Genomic DNA, 15,926 nt, shown 5'->3' with positions numbered 1-15,926 from the left:
CATATTGACTCTAAATAGCTACTCTTTTTAGCTATGCTTTCCAAAGAAAATTAGGTAAGATGAATGCTAAGAGTTAGCTGATTGAGGTAAAAGAAGTACTATCAAATGGCAAAAATAAATCTTAGTCTAGATACTTAAGATCAATTCATAAGAAAGCTACAGGTGGAGGGCTGGGTGGACTACATGTCTATACTTACCTGAGCAGTGCATTCTGTGGGTGGTACCCAATCCTCAACTATTCTATTAACATGTTCCTTTTCTTATGTAATGAACATAAACAGGAGTTTGTTTTGCTCTTCCCAGAACTCTTCCTGTTCAAACCTCTTTCGCTTACTTACTGGATTATCCAGAAACACTTCAATGGAGCCACTGAGATGCATCTGATTCAGTCGCCATATGAGCCAGATATCCCTGTATTTTTGGAGCCTAGTACCTGGCTGCATGCTACCATTTTTTGCTCCAGGGCATACACTGATTACTGCTGAAATCTGAAAAAATGCTCTCTTCTGACTCTCTGCCCACTGCTATAGGGAAATGAACTGGACAGATAAAACCTGGCAGACTGTATTTCTCTATTGCTAGATTCTAATTTTGCTGTTAATGTAAAGTTTGTTCTGAATGTAATTACAAATTGACAAGTACAAATTCATTCTAATTGCATTTCATGAGACTACTTAATCTTCATGAAGACATTAAGTCTGCACAATGTCTCGGTGTCACAAGCAGTGACTCATCAAGAGAAGGAGGAAAATAAAGAACTCTAGGTCTTTCTGCTGCTCTGTGAAAAACTAAATGGGTCTAACAAGGTATTGGGTCTTTAATAAATCAGTCTCCTTTGCAGGGCACTTCAAAAACCTGCTGTTTCATTCTGATGTTAGATGTGGAAATAACTTACAATAATGTACTTATAAAAATATTTGGAAAGCTTTTGTTTGTTATTTGATAGCTGAACATCAGGGGTTTTCCCCAGCAGTCTTACAGTACTCTTCTTTTCCTACAACTAAATATATTCTGGAGAGAAGAGGATATGTGTGTAATGGGAAAGAATGAAGAACTTGGTGCAGCTAATATAGGAGGATTTATAACAAATCAGTTTTGACAATTTCATTATGTTACTTCTGAAAGAGTTTCTTTGCACTGAGATGATACAACAGAGAAACTTCATACAGATTAAAATGATCTTCCTAAATTCATTGATCACTTACGTACTTATTTATTGCTTAGCTCTAAGATGATACAAGGCTTTTGAGAACATACTGCAGATTCTTGGAGAGAAAATGTGAGATCCTGTTACAACTCAGAAGGTAGTTGCTGTTATCAGGGATGGTTCTTGCAAAGAGGCAAGATGCAGTGCTAAGCCAACATTCCCTTAGTCGCTTCAATGAAAGTTCTTATAGCCTTGCACTATTTAGGCATCCTGTCCGGGGGTTAATAAGTCTATTACCCCAGGGACTGGGATAGTGAATAGCAGCAAGAAAGCTGAGAAAACTGTTAAAAAATGGTTCCAAACAAGCTTGAAAGTGGTTCTGTTGGGCCTGATTCTTTCTTTTGCCAAGTTACTATTGGCCTTTTTGTCCTTCTGGAACTGATACTTCAGGACATGCTTATACACTGCTAGCACCTTGAGCAGGAACTGGGAAGGTATCTACCACCATGCTGAGTCAGAGGTAATACGTTCTTTTTAGCAAAGTATATGGGCACCTTACATGGCAAACAAATAAATCCACTTCATAATGAATTAATGCAGCAGTTTTGCCTAGACTTTAACCCACAAACTGGATTTTTTTTCCCACCTAGAATGAGGAAAACAAAGATACATTTCAAGAGGGCCACTCTTTAAAGAAGGTTGTTTCTCCCCTGGATGGACGGGTTGTCTCTTACAGTGACTGAAGGACACTGCTCCCTGGCTCAAATGTAAGTAGAGGCTTTTAAAAAAGCCTTTGTTGTTTGGGCTGGCTTGCATTGGCACATATTTACCACATAAAGCCTTAGAGACATTCCCCCAGTTGCTGTGCTACTTCCTCTGGATCAGCAGAAGACAAGACCATGGTTTGCCTGCTTTTGGAGAAATTATCTTGGGCTTGGCGCTACACAAACTGCAATTTCACAGCTTCCACCAGCTTGAGTGCAGGCAGAGATCCCCATTTAGCCATAATGCTAAGCTATCTAGGCAAAAGATTAAACTGGAGTCAGAAATACAGGCTTTGCTACTCCACCATTCCTGTGAGTAGCATAGGAGTAACAGTATTGTGCTAAGTTACAGCATTTCTCCAAATCTGTAAGAGCGAAAAAATCTAAAGTATTCCCATAAGGTGTTTTTGAAAAGTACTGGATAAATACAGTAAATCACAAGGCTGTATGACCTTTTCCAGAAATTCTTATCGCAGCAGTTAAAAATTAGAGGGTTATTTAATTGAAGTGCTAATATTAATTCATCAACCATAATTTGTTTGTGGCTCAAAGTTAGCATATTCCAGTAAAAAAAATAAGATGGTATTTGTAAATTGAAATCCTACTTAATGACTTAGTGTTTTTGAAATTAGGAAGATTGTTCCTTGGAACCTGGACCACTAACCTGGTTTCACCAAGTTAATGATTTGCCTGAAATTAAATATGGAAGATTTTCTTCATAGTGTATATTCAGCACTCATCTGTTCTGTGATCGGAATAATCTTCTATCCACCCATCATCTACAGTACTGAAAGGAAAGCTAAATGGCAGCCTTTTGCAATGAACTGCATGAGATGGGATAGAGACAATATTCTCACTTTTGTCTGGCAAGCCATGTGATTGACAGTGAAAAGTTAGTTCTGAAGACTGAGCCAGTATTGTATGGAGGGTCGAGATGTTTGCAAGAGTTTTATGGAATTGTTTATAACAGTTAAACCTTAGGAGGCAAATCCCTGTTGTTTTTTGAGGGGACCAGCCACACTTCTGAAAGAAAGTATTACAAATTATTTTTAGCCAAGTTCCTATGCGGATATACTGACTTTTGTGAAGGATGTAGGTATACAGGAAATTATGTATTTGGATTTAAGGGTATTTAGAGCAATAGAATCAAGCATACATTTAAATTTTTACCTGCTAGATAGAATCAAATTAAATTCTATCAAAATTTCAAGCAAAAAAAAAGTGTGATGTAAGTAGCTATGATTTTTGTATGCCATCTTTTGAGACATAAATATGCTGCTTGGAGACAGGCCTGTGAGAAGATGCAGAATGAGTATTTTGCTTCCTAAGTGATGCTGTTTTTCCTTTGCATATTTCCTTTATAAAGTACCAATTAGGATGTCAGCACATGGTTTTGCTCTTTGAACATGGAAAATGTAACACTTAACACTGGGGATTTAAGATCTTAATTCAGTTCCCTGTTGTGTATAATTTGGAATACAGTCTGTAATGACAGAATCATATTTGCTTTCTTTTGCTCTCTTGCGCATTCTATTTTTTCTTCTCCTCCTCTCCAGAATGCCTCCACCTCACTGAGAGCACAGACAGCTTAGACAAGATGAGTCAGAGCTGTTCAGTAAACAGACTATTAAATTTCTCCTTCCTATGCTAAAAAAAGTTATATCACCTATGTCTAAACAGGCATCTTTTTTGAAATGGTAGAAGTGGTTTTCAAGAGGATTTTAAGTGTGCTATAATAGACCAATTGCTGGAAAACATTGAGAGCTTAAAGAAGTCTGCCTGGACAGACTGATAAAAACATTAGAAAAATGGTGAGTCATACAGGCCATTAATTAAAAAAAAATAAATCAAGGGAATATTGTTAAGACACAATTGCCTTTGTATGGGTAGAAAAAAAAATCAGGCTTAAATTACTTTAAAACATTGTGGTTGAAGTAATGATGGTGAAAAGCAAATGGGAGAAAAACGCCTTTTTATCATCATAGGTGTTTTGATTTAAAACAGGATGAAAATATTTGTTTAGCTTAGTCTAAACACATATATGACACATTTATCTTTTAAAATGCTTGAGTCTCTTTGGCATTCTTTTACACTGGCATATGGAGCGATAAATGTGCCACAGTTTCTCAATTCTGCCCTTTACATTCTAATTAAAGGAGAAACAACCCACTTACCTGACTGTTTTCCAGAAGGAGGGATGATGAAATTCATGATAGTGTGTGCATTGGAACCTTCTCCCACTTTCCCTGCACAAGACCCTAGAGAATAGAATCTATTTCATAACTATCTGGTAGAGGTAGGAATCTTTTAATGAGAGGATCTTGACATGAAAATATCACAGTTTACTTCTTATCCTGAGATAGGGTAAACAATGAAAGATTTCTTACGTTCTCTAGTAATGGTGGCATTTTGGATGAGCAAAATATCAGAGTCTTTCTCTCGTGGGCTAATTTGACATGTGTATAGTCATTCTAATTGAAACAAAATTAATTTTCCAGATTTTTGTATGGAAAGAAAATATTTTAGTATTCTCAAAATAAGTTCTTTACATATCACTTCAGTTTATCATTCACTCACAGAATTATAGAGTGGAAGGGGCCACTGGGTGTTCCCGTTACAATGCTTTTGCTATCTGGTAATTGTAATTCATGTAACTAAATGCCCACAGCCTCTCCTCTGAGTGTTGCTTCTATTTGTATAAACTTTATGCTTGTCTGGGCACAGCAGAGCCTACAGAAGCCTAAACTAGTGCTAAACAAAATAGTGCCAGAAACAAAAGCAGCGTAAGCAGCTCTAGCAAGTCATATGAAATCTTGTATGAGAGCTGGCCTTCTCGCTAGGGAAAGGGCCTGGCACAAAGGATTTTAAACCAAACTTCATTTGAGGTATTTTTCGCAATTGAAAGAGAACATGAGATCATTCACATAAGTCATGTCAAAAAATACTGTTTCAGATGATGACCTTAGTGATCATCTAGGCGAAGACAAGTAGAAAAAGAATTTTTGTAGAGTGAGTCGTCGCAAAACACTGGCTGGAAAGGTTCTCTGGAGATCACCTAGTCGAAGCTCCTGTGCAAAGCAAGACTGTTGCTGGTCCTATATGAGGTCAGCTATCACTTTGTGTAGCTGACCCAAGGACAGAGAACCCACCGCCTCTCTGGGTACTTGTTCCAGTGCTGCAATACCTCGTGAAGAAATTCCTGTTAAAGTCTAATATGAAGGTCCCAAGCTTGAAGTTGTGGCTGCTACCCCTTGTTTTGCTACTTTACAGATTTGGGCCAATTGTGGTTTGAGTTGCTCTACACACAGTTGTAAGCTTGTATCAGATGCCACCGTAGCCTCCTATTTGCCAGATGGATCACTGTATTTCACAGCCACCAGCTGACTTATCTTCTATTAAGTAATCTGATTTAAAAAATGCATTCTTACTTTGTATTCCACAGCAAGTATTTCCTTTTGTTTTTGAATATAACTGCTTCTCAGTTACATTACAGAACTCTCTCAAATTTCCCATATCTCATCACTGCTATTTCTGGTTGAAGAATCCCTGGCTTCTCAGTCCTTTCCATATGAAAACTTTTCTGCACTCCATATTGGTTTTTTCCCTTGTGTTTATTATTTCCTATCCATTTGTGGTTTTTAAGGCAGGACAGTGGGAAGTCACAGTTCCCCAAAGTATTCATCATGACAGTGTTATTAAGTAGCAGAACATCTTCTAATCTTCTAGTTTCTTCTCAATCCTTTTCCTAATACTTTCTTACATTTTGAGTGCCTTTTCATGTTGATCTTACGTTCTTAGAGAACTACCAGAATATCTTCCATATATTATCTGAGAGGCAACAGCTAATTTTAGAGGTGTAATTAGGTAAGCAAAGTAATTTTCCTGACTATGCATTGCTTTGCACTTCTTGACATTGTGTATTTCACTTCACCCTCGTCACTCGGCAAGATCCTTGAAGTCTGCTTTAGACTTTAGTACACTGGAAAACTCTGTGTTTTTCACCTTTTCTTACAGAACACTTCCGCAAATGTTGAACAGTATCAGTCCCACAAAATGTGCTTGTTTACCTCTTTATTAACACTCCTCCTTGTGAAAACTGTTCGCTTATTCCTAACCTTTTTTATTTATTGAAAGTATTAGTCCATGCAAAGACTTTTCTTTTTGTTCTGGGAGAATTTATTTTCATGAAGAGCCTTTGGTGAGATGTCAGAGCTTTGAAAAAGCCCATTATAGTACACTTAGGTAATTTTAACAGATACAGTGACTGATTTCTTTAAAAGACTCTAGAAGATTGCACTTAGCTTTTCTCTAATGGCTGTATCTTCCCCAAGTAAACAAAAGGAGTGTGAGCATGTTTAAATTTAACCAATTGCATTAATACTTGTGTAAGTATTGCAATGAGTTCTTTGCATCCTGAACAACCATATTACTTGGGAGCTTTTTGCTTTAACTTACTAGTATTTTCCAGAGAGTTTTCTGCTCTCCTGAAGTATGTGTCCTTATCTGGTTTTGGTTTTTTTTTTCATTTGCTTTGGGTCTGGTATACCTCATAACATGGCTTAGATTATTTTAAGAAAATACAGAATGCACAGGATGAGCTAAATGGTTGAAATAGAAAAGCTGTCACTGTAGTTTTTGAAGAGAAACCGATTAATAAATTAAGCTCCCAAAACAAGATCTGAAATTATTACAGAAACTGACTGAAACTGAAAGCAGCAGGAAGTCTGGTTTAGGTCTGACTGATTAAATAGCAGCATTAAATTCTCTGGATATGTCTAGACACTGTAAATATGTAATCTTACAGGTGAGGTGGTAGTTTTTCATAGTTGCATCTAATCTATCTTTTGTTGCTGCTTGCTGCTGCTTAGGTCGGCTTTTGCTATTGGAAGACAATTGTTACATAATTTAGTTTGTCACTGTATAAGGATGGGTTTCTCACACAAGAGCAATGAAAAGGCCAGTCACTGTGGAGAATTTTCTGATCTTTCTTCAAGTGAATTAAGTTTTCTGAGCTACCCATCCCAAAGGTATGGGCTTGCCATTTGTTGGAGTGACACTTGTGACGCAGGTTGACTACTACTGGAACCGTGAAAATGAAAAGACTTCTGTTTAGTTGATGTCTGGAGGAAGACCCAAACCCCTGACTTTAGTGGTGACACAAATACTCACATAAAAAGGATAACAGGAGCTACAAAAGGAAGGACATTATTTCTAATTTTAATCTCTATATTTTCCTTCCAAAACCTGAGAGATAAGGACCATGTTTCCTATGGCGAACTCAGCATTTGCCTGATCATTTTAAGTCACCACAGCCTTGGAGGTAGGGCATTTTTTGCAAAGCATTGACTCTTATTTATGATCAATTACAATTGTCAAAGCACTGCTGGCCAACATGGGAAAAATCTGATCACAGTGTTCAATTTCATATATAACCCCTGATTTTATTTTTTTTTCCAAATACGTTAGATACTGTGCAGTAGAAGCATCTGTTATAGGAAGGGAATTGTGGGGGAGTTTAATAAATTGTGGATATGAAAGGCAAGAAAGAACTCGCGCACTGGTAACCTATACAAATAAGGAAGCAAGCTGTTTTTCGGTGCAGCAGACACTTACCTCCAGCAGCTGTGAAGCAGGACTGCACCTTCCAATCAATAAAAAACCCTCTTCACTGAGTCTAGTGGTTATGCACAATCACAATTACAGCATTTAACCATTTTTAATTGCAAGTGAATTTTTTTTTTTTTTACTAAAAGACAGATTTGGATCAATAGTCTCTAAATTAGCAATCCCTGATGGATTTGCCAGATGAAGGCAGCAGAAACTGGGTTTATAAATAGGCGGCACTTATAATGCATAATCTCTCTAACTGAAAGCTTCCTAAATATTGTTTTTACTAGGCTTTGTTCTTGCAAATCACTGTCTCTTCAAGTGGCATGCAGTGTGGGAGGGAAGCTAGCGATGTAAGGTGAATCAGAATGTGACTGATGGCAAAATATTCCCAAAACGTTAAATGTCACTGGAGCCCTATAGATTGAGAATTTCTTCTGTGAGGTTTCTCAGCTTTTTCAGTAGAGCTGCGCTCTAGTCTTCAAGCTATTACAAAAACACAAAAAGTCTAGTACTCCTATCTATCCAGAGAAGCTTACAAATGAAAACATTGTTAGCTGTCTTCATGGCAACAGGACACCTTTGGAAAATAGGCAGGAAGTATAAAGTAATGAGTTGGTGCATTATATTGGAACATGGAGAGCTTTTAGTTGTAAGATGCACCAAAACCTGCTATTCCCACAGGTTCATGTAAGCATCCCTTTGGTCCTACCTGCCAATCCCCACCCCCCCCACCCCCCACCCCCCCCCCAAAAAAAAATCTATACCTTAGCTGTTTAAGTGACCTAGATTCTTTACGTTGCTACTGTTGTAGTCATTCATCTTTTAATTGTTTTTAAATTCAGGTTCTGTTTCTTTCTTTGAATACCAGCAATCTCATTGTAGAGTTTGATTCCAGCTTACTGTCCCATGAAGAGATGGTACTTGCTCATGCTTTATCAGCGGTTAAAAGAGTTGGTCTAATCTAAAAGTTTAACTAGCTACAAGCTTGGCTATTACCCATTAATAGCTACACAATACTGTTATGTAGGTGCAGTCTGTTCTTTTCAATGGATAATTAAATAAGGAGACTCTATCGGTAACTGCTTTGAGGGAAAACAGCAGCATGAAATAAACTGAGGTCTGTTATTGTGACAGACATAGTTTCTTCTACCTTCCATATATGGTAATTGCTTTAAAAAAAACCCCAAAACTTAAAAAAAAATTCCAAAATGACTGTAGATTTATAGAGAACAATTCTGTTAAGCTGGAATAGATCCTTTTTTTTTTTCTCCATCTAGGAGAAAAGAGAGTATAGGATAGGTGAATGGAAAGAAGCAACCCTAAGTTGGGAGCAGCATGTCCTGCCTCCAGTGACACTTTTGACATAGCTCGACATGTCTTAATGACAAGCATCTGCTGCTTCCATCTCTTTGAGAACAGCACGCTCTCAGATTGTGGAGTTAGCTTGCCCCAGCAATTTTCTGTTATTTGGTTTGTTGCAACAGGCCTTATAACAGGATACATATAACTGGCAGATAAGATCTGGGTTTGGCTGTTTCTGAGGCTTTGGTTTTGTTTTTTTGGGGGATTCTTCTGCTTTTTAGTGTAAAAGAGAATCAGCAGTTTCTATGTTTTGCTTGTATTGCTTTTTTTTTGTACACATAACTGGTGGTTGTGTTGAATCTCTTCCATTGAAAAAGGTAAATAGAATTGATTTTTCTCTAGTGCATGTTTATCTTCAGTAAAACTTTTATACAACCTTTAATTTGTTTTAACAATTAAAGCCTTCAGATGTATTCTATAAATCTGTTTGAAGGTTGATATATAATTTCCATTAGGAAAGTCTAAAAGGAATGTATGGTTAACACTGAATTTCTTAATTTTTTAACTAAATGAATAGAGACATAGATACAGATACAGCTATGTAAGATTCAGCACTCGTCACTGAAAAAACCTGAAACTAATACAAAAATATATTGTTTTAGGTTGAATGCCAATTTTTTTCAAACCCAAACCCCTCTTTAAAGACAGAGCAGTTTCTCCAAAATGTAAGGGACATAAATGTAAAGTGTATTTTTAGCTGTCTCTGTCCATCCTCCCCTCCTCCTAGCCTGTGGTTCCTCTCCCCTGGTTTCTCCTCCTGTGGAAGCACTGTAACTGAGCCCACCTAAACCCTGCATTTCCAGTACAAATCCTTGTTTTACAGGCAAACATTATGCAGGTGACTGCATTCTCCTGCACTACTGGACACCTGGCTAGGTAAACAGTGCTATTAAGTAGCTTAAGGGTTATTAGACGGTGACAGTCCTTCTCGCAGGCAGACAGAACAGCATGGGCACAATCAGCTCAATGTACCCAGGAAACACTGGCTTTGGTCTATGTGCAGCGCGCCTTGTCACAGCAGGGGCTGCAGTTTCTTTTTTTCTTTTTTCTTTGACATATCAGGTTTATTGTTGATGTAATGTATTGGGTCTGCATATACCTGTGTATTTCTCGTCAGGAAATCTCAAAGAGCTGTGACAGCCCTGGCCATGTAAATTGGCTCTCATTATGGATCTTATAAATATTATCTTTCTGATCTTGCTATGATTTTTTATTTGTTTGTTTAAGGAACTGAATAATTAGTTTAAACACAAGCACAATTTGGTGCCTAACCATCTATTCTGCAGGGCTCATCATTAGAAATGTGCTCAACCAGGACAGTTAAAAACTGTTTCTGTTTTGTAATCAAAGATCCAGACCAAATTCCAAGATTGCACTTTGAGATTCCCATGTGAAACAGCCCAGATGTAAAATAAGTAGTGGTGGTTCCATGATGCTTTCTTTAATAAGAACCGAATCTGTCTCTGAGTTTTGTTGTATCTTACTATGTGCCTGATTTCTGTAAAATGACAGTGGTATCAGGAAATTGTTGAGAAGAACGAACATATTTCTCCTTCGAAAAAAAAAATCATCAACCTTCATTTTTAGTAAGATCCACCTTCTTTTTCTTGAAAAGTGGACTTAATTACTGTTCAAAACTGGTTTCGTTTAAAAATGTCTTAGCTACTAAGATTTTTTCCCTATATGTTTTTATTTACATTATGGGATTTTGTTTTGTAACTAAAAAAATTTTAAGTGTCATAGCTTGTCCTGATAGGATGACCTGTGTTATACAATTTAAATAATTATTTTAAAAAGAAAGCATGTACTTTCTCTCTCTAATAGGAAAATTTGGATAGGAAGAAGAAAGCTTGTGTAGGACTCAGATAGGGAGAAGAAAGTTTGTGTAGGATGCTGATCTCATTAATATGAATGGAGTAAAACTGAACAAATAAGAAGACTGAGAAACAGAATTGTACAATTCAATTTTTATCAAGAGTTCATTGAATATTCCTGGTATGATATGTCTAACTAATACTAATTATTTAAGGCTTTTGGCTACAAATAGCATTAGGCAAGTCAACTGGTAGTATGTAAATAATTGAGAAGGAAAAATATTTGTTTTTCTCTCTTTCGTGAAAGCTTATTAAGGATATGGCGATGTTGACAAATACTTGTTAAGCAGCCTGCTCTTACTTAAATTTTATCTGAGTTTTGAATCTTCAGGCAAACCAGGGAATGTGTTCTCTCTCTCCCTTTGGATATCTTGATTTTTCCAATGTTTCTTATGCTGACTTCTGCAGAAATTCAGTAGAAGTAAAAATGAAATTTGTTTTCTCCTTCAAACTTCTTGACATCCATTAAGTCATCTTTTGACACAATGAAAGGAAATGAAAATACCTACTATTTTTGTAAATCTCTTCCTAAGCACTGCTGGTCTTCAGTGACGTTGTGTCAGAGTAGGTGGAAAAGAGATCTATAGCTCTGGCAAAGTGCAGAAGCATTTTCCAAATCAAATTCTCTATTTCTGTTAGAATTTTGCTGGGAAAAGTGTTCTACACAAAATCCTGGTATCAACATCAATTTACCAGATCTCATAGACTAGGTGCTGTGTTAATTTGGCTAGTATACAGTTTGGCACCTTGATGACAGTCCTGCAACTATGGGATGGTTAAATAAACCAAGAAAATGTGCCATCTGGCTAATGGTATGCCAGCAGAAGACCGTGGAGATAATTAAGAGGCATTGTTAGTACAAATAGTCTCATTTGCTACCTGGTTTACACGTAAGTAACTAGAAGTGAAAAGTCCTAGGGCATGTGGGGCAGATGAACAACCGACAGGGTTTCTCTGTCTTATATTTTCTTTTTGGTTTCCACTGACTTATAGAATTGTCTTTGTTATCTTAAGGGATGGGGTGGCTCTGGTTTGAAAACGTTTGTGGTTGCAGATCACATCATCTGCACTGTAATATTCATACTGCAGCCTAGCCATGGATTTTCATGTAACTGTCAGAAGCTCTGTCGAGTTTGGCTGAAATTGGCCAACAGTCCCAAAAGCTAAGAGGGGAAAAGGAGGCATACCAACACATACACCATATGATTGCACAAGCTTCAGTTCTAGGAAGCTGGATTATAAATATTTGCATGTAATAGGGACTTGACAGAATTCTTGCATGCCTTTTTTTTAAATGTGTCCTTATTAAGAACTTATATTTCCTGGTATAGTATGATCGAGCATCCACAGGTTTTGTCACCATCTTAAAAGCCCATTAATTTCTAATTCAGGAGTGAATGTGTTCAGGTATTTTCCCACAGGAAGAGGCTTTGAATTGGGGTCAGAGGGGGAAAAAATTACTTATTTGCTTCTATCCTATTGTTTCTTGGGTACAGAAGGCCAGTCTAAAAACCATGATTGCTGCTGTAGTAATTAGGGCCAGTTGGATTTTTTTTTTTTTTGCCAAGTAGATAAGAGTTCCATAAACAGCCTGCAAGGTGGAGATACTTCAGCAGTGTTAGGTGTTAAACTCAAAACAAGAAAATGAAAGAATGCCTGAAAGAATTGTGTGTGCATACGATCCGAAAAGTAGTGTGAGCAGCTTTAACTAAATCCATTTTAGGATTTAGACTCAAGGAGGCAACATGCAGTCTGCAAGGGAAGGGCTGCTTCTGAGCATCTAGGACCTATACATCTGTATCTTTGTAGCTAATAATAGTCTGCAATAAATAGAAGGTGTATTTAAGTTAAGCAGCACTTCCAAAGGTTGTGTAAAATCAGCAGTTTGTTTGTTTTGGGGAGGTTTTTTTGAGAACTTCAGTTGGAGAATTCCTGAAAATTCCACGAGAAGTCAGTGGTTCATTGATGCTGTTTGGGAATCGTATCAAGTCAGACCTCAGATGGACCTTTTCAGATATAAACAAAAATGGCACGTAACCCTCATCTGAAGAAAAACAAAACCCCCAATCAGTTTGTTTAGAAAATTTCTAGCAATAAGAGTATTAATAATGCGATAGTAAAATTATCTTTTATTTTTACATGAGTAGGACCAGAAAGATACCTGTTGCTTTTCTGACGTGAGCTGAGAGTTATGCAAAGAGGTGAAATTATTTATTACACCAGCTGATAAAGGTTGGGGGAGGTAACTCAAAAAATAAAGGATTGTACACCTGTATGCTATCTTGGTTTTGTCCTACTTCTCTTGACTATCTTCATCAGTTAAAATTTCTAGAAAGATTTGTAGGTTAATCTTCCTTATTGCCATCATGGACACATTTTTGCTGTTTTACAGTCTTTCACAAAGTATGTGATTTAGTTAATAATCAGTAACAGCAATAAAAGTAAAACTGGAAAATGGTTTCTGGTAAATAACAGTTTATGTCCCACTTCTTCAACTATAAAGTAAGAATAAAATCCTTCTAAAAGGTTCATTACTAAATGCATCATTCCAGTCATCTTTCTTGAGTTTTCACTGACAGCAAGAGCTACAAATCATGATCTAAGGACTTAACATGCTGAATGTAAAAACTATCAGTCACTTCTGAACTGTAAGAAATAGTGCTTTTAAAAGGAAAATTCAAAACATTTCCCTTAAATTTTTAGAAAACATGTAAAATATTTTGCCAAATATGTTTTTGTTTTTTGTTTAATTATTGTATTACCTACTGCTTCAAAATCCTCTTTCCTATGGGATCTCTCTGACCTCTCAATTTTTTTTTCCCACAGTTTGTGAAGTTTTAGTTGATGTTCTACACTGTGCCATGATTCCTTATTTGTCTTGAGTGTTGCTTAGACATAAACATAGACTATTAATTCCATGACCAGAATTCATGAACAGTTGCCTTGGGTCTTGATGGCACTTCCCAAAAAGAGTGCATAACAAGTTAGCTTGGCTACCTGAGCTTACAAACCAGACCTTCTGGTTTTATCACTTCTAATTTTCCACTACAAGAAAATAAGCAGAAAAATAATGTTTCACAGTGTTTGATGATATAAGGTAGTTTCAAATGTATTATAGTGTTAATATGTACTAAGTCCTAATATTTACTAAGAAATTGCTTTATTCTTCCTTATGTCATACGCTGGTATATCTTGCTTTTTCAACAGGGGGTTTAAGTATAGTTCCACATGGAGTTGTACTTGCAGCATCATAAATCTGTAAGAAAATATAAAGTGAAGATAAAGGTGATTCGGCAAGTTATAGCTTGAAAAGGACGAGAGGTTTGTTAGCAGAACGAGCCTCACAGAAGAATGCTGATAAAAACTATGCAACATCCTCACCAATTTTTTTTTTTTTTTGCTGTTTTGCCTCCTACTTGGGAGGCCACGTTAACTCATGTAGAAATTAGAATTGTTCTGTATTAGCATAAGCTTTTAGGATCACTTAATTTCCTCAAGTAATTTATCTAAGCATTAATATATTAAATTTACAAGGGTAATTTTGAAGATACTACTGAAAATGGTGCTTATGGAACCTGTGTAATGCAGAGAGGATAAAACTGAAAGTGATCGACACTTAGGTCCTCTCTCTTTTAGACGGTTCCTTGCAAATATTTATGCAACATGCATATTATGCCTGTATCCCAAAGTGCATGGAGAACCCCATCTAAGCACAACCAGACGTCAGTCCAGCGGGAGGTGCAGTCTTCTCTTTGGTGGTGACTGTGGCAAGCATGCAATCTTGTGCCCCAGTGTTGTTTTTATGCTTGGGTTTCAGGGAAAAAGCAAATACAAATCTATTTTTACAGAATAGATACTATATTTCAGCTAAAAGCATTGTTTGAAAAATAGTCTCTAAGTTTAGAAACAGTTCTGAAAGCTACTTATGTAGCATTTGATTTTAATAATCTACTAATTTATTGTGAATCAGTAGAAGATGATTTCTGCTGTTAAGGCATTTGTGGTCATGGATCAGGTTAACAGTTTTCCATATCAGTTAAAAATTGAAATGCATTTAATTGCTAATTTCTTAGAGAGGAAAGGAAATCTTGTTATTGAAGACTGTCTGGAATTCTGAATGTCCACTGAATAATGACTGTGCCCTTGGAAAATTCATTTGCTGCTTATACTTTGGCTTTCCACTTGTAAAGGGAAATACTGACTCCATTCTCTACCTCTTAATCATCTGATTGCCAGTCAGGACCTAATTTTATAGTTTGGACCATGCCCAGCATAGAAGATTCAGTACCAGCTGAAGCCACTACGTACAGGAAAAGCAACCAATTTTAAAAGACCTGTTTATTCACTTGGCAGGAGTTGGTGGCCTGTCTTTTTGCCGTTGTCTCTTTACTGGATTTGAACAATGGATTAAAGCTGTAAACGCTGTCAGGCTTGTGGTGACAGGGAGAACAGACAGCATATTGCATTAATTCAGGCTTCATTATTGTTCAGCCACAAGTTACAGGTGTCCAGAAACATTCTGGAGGAGTTCTGCGGCTGTTTGTCTTAGAGACATCTGCTGATAGATAATTTAAATCTGCTCATTCTGATGTATGTTTTATGTGGGTTCATTTTTAACAGATCTTACTAAAATAAACCAAAGCCCAAAGTATTTCTGCAAGTAATAAGCTTCTTTTGCCTTGCTTTCAGGTTTTTCTGTAAGTCTAGTTTAGCCCTGTTCTGCACAACAGATGTTCTGAGATTAGCCACATTACGCTATTTTAAATCCCGGTATTACTGAGTACCTGTCTCTCACTAATTTTTATCATGTGAAACATTCTTATCAACCTATGTATCTTTTGCTTATCAGGTCTTTGGTTTTTTTTACTGAATTATGAGGAAACATTTAGGTTTTACAGAGATACTCTGAAATTACATGGGAGAATGAAAGGAACAGCTTTAATGTACTTAGTCAGGTACGTATTTTTCTCTGTCAGATTGTCAGTGGTATGTATGAGGGACTTCTAGAAACAGAAAATGTGGAATGCTTAGGCTAATCAGTCTGAAATGCTTCGCCTATTTTCATAATGAATTCCGTTTTATTTTCGATGTTTGGATGACCAGTAGGATCAATCTATAGCAAGTAAAACTTACCAGTCATGATACATTCTCCGTACACATCACTATCTT

The sequence above is a fragment of the Gavia stellata genome, chromosome 12, assembly GCF_030936135.1.
Source record: "Gavia stellata isolate bGavSte3 chromosome 12, bGavSte3.hap2, whole genome shotgun sequence".
Lineage (NCBI taxonomy): Eukaryota > Metazoa > Chordata > Aves > Gaviiformes > Gaviidae > Gavia > Gavia stellata.
Note: the sequence above shows the minus strand (reverse complement) of the source record.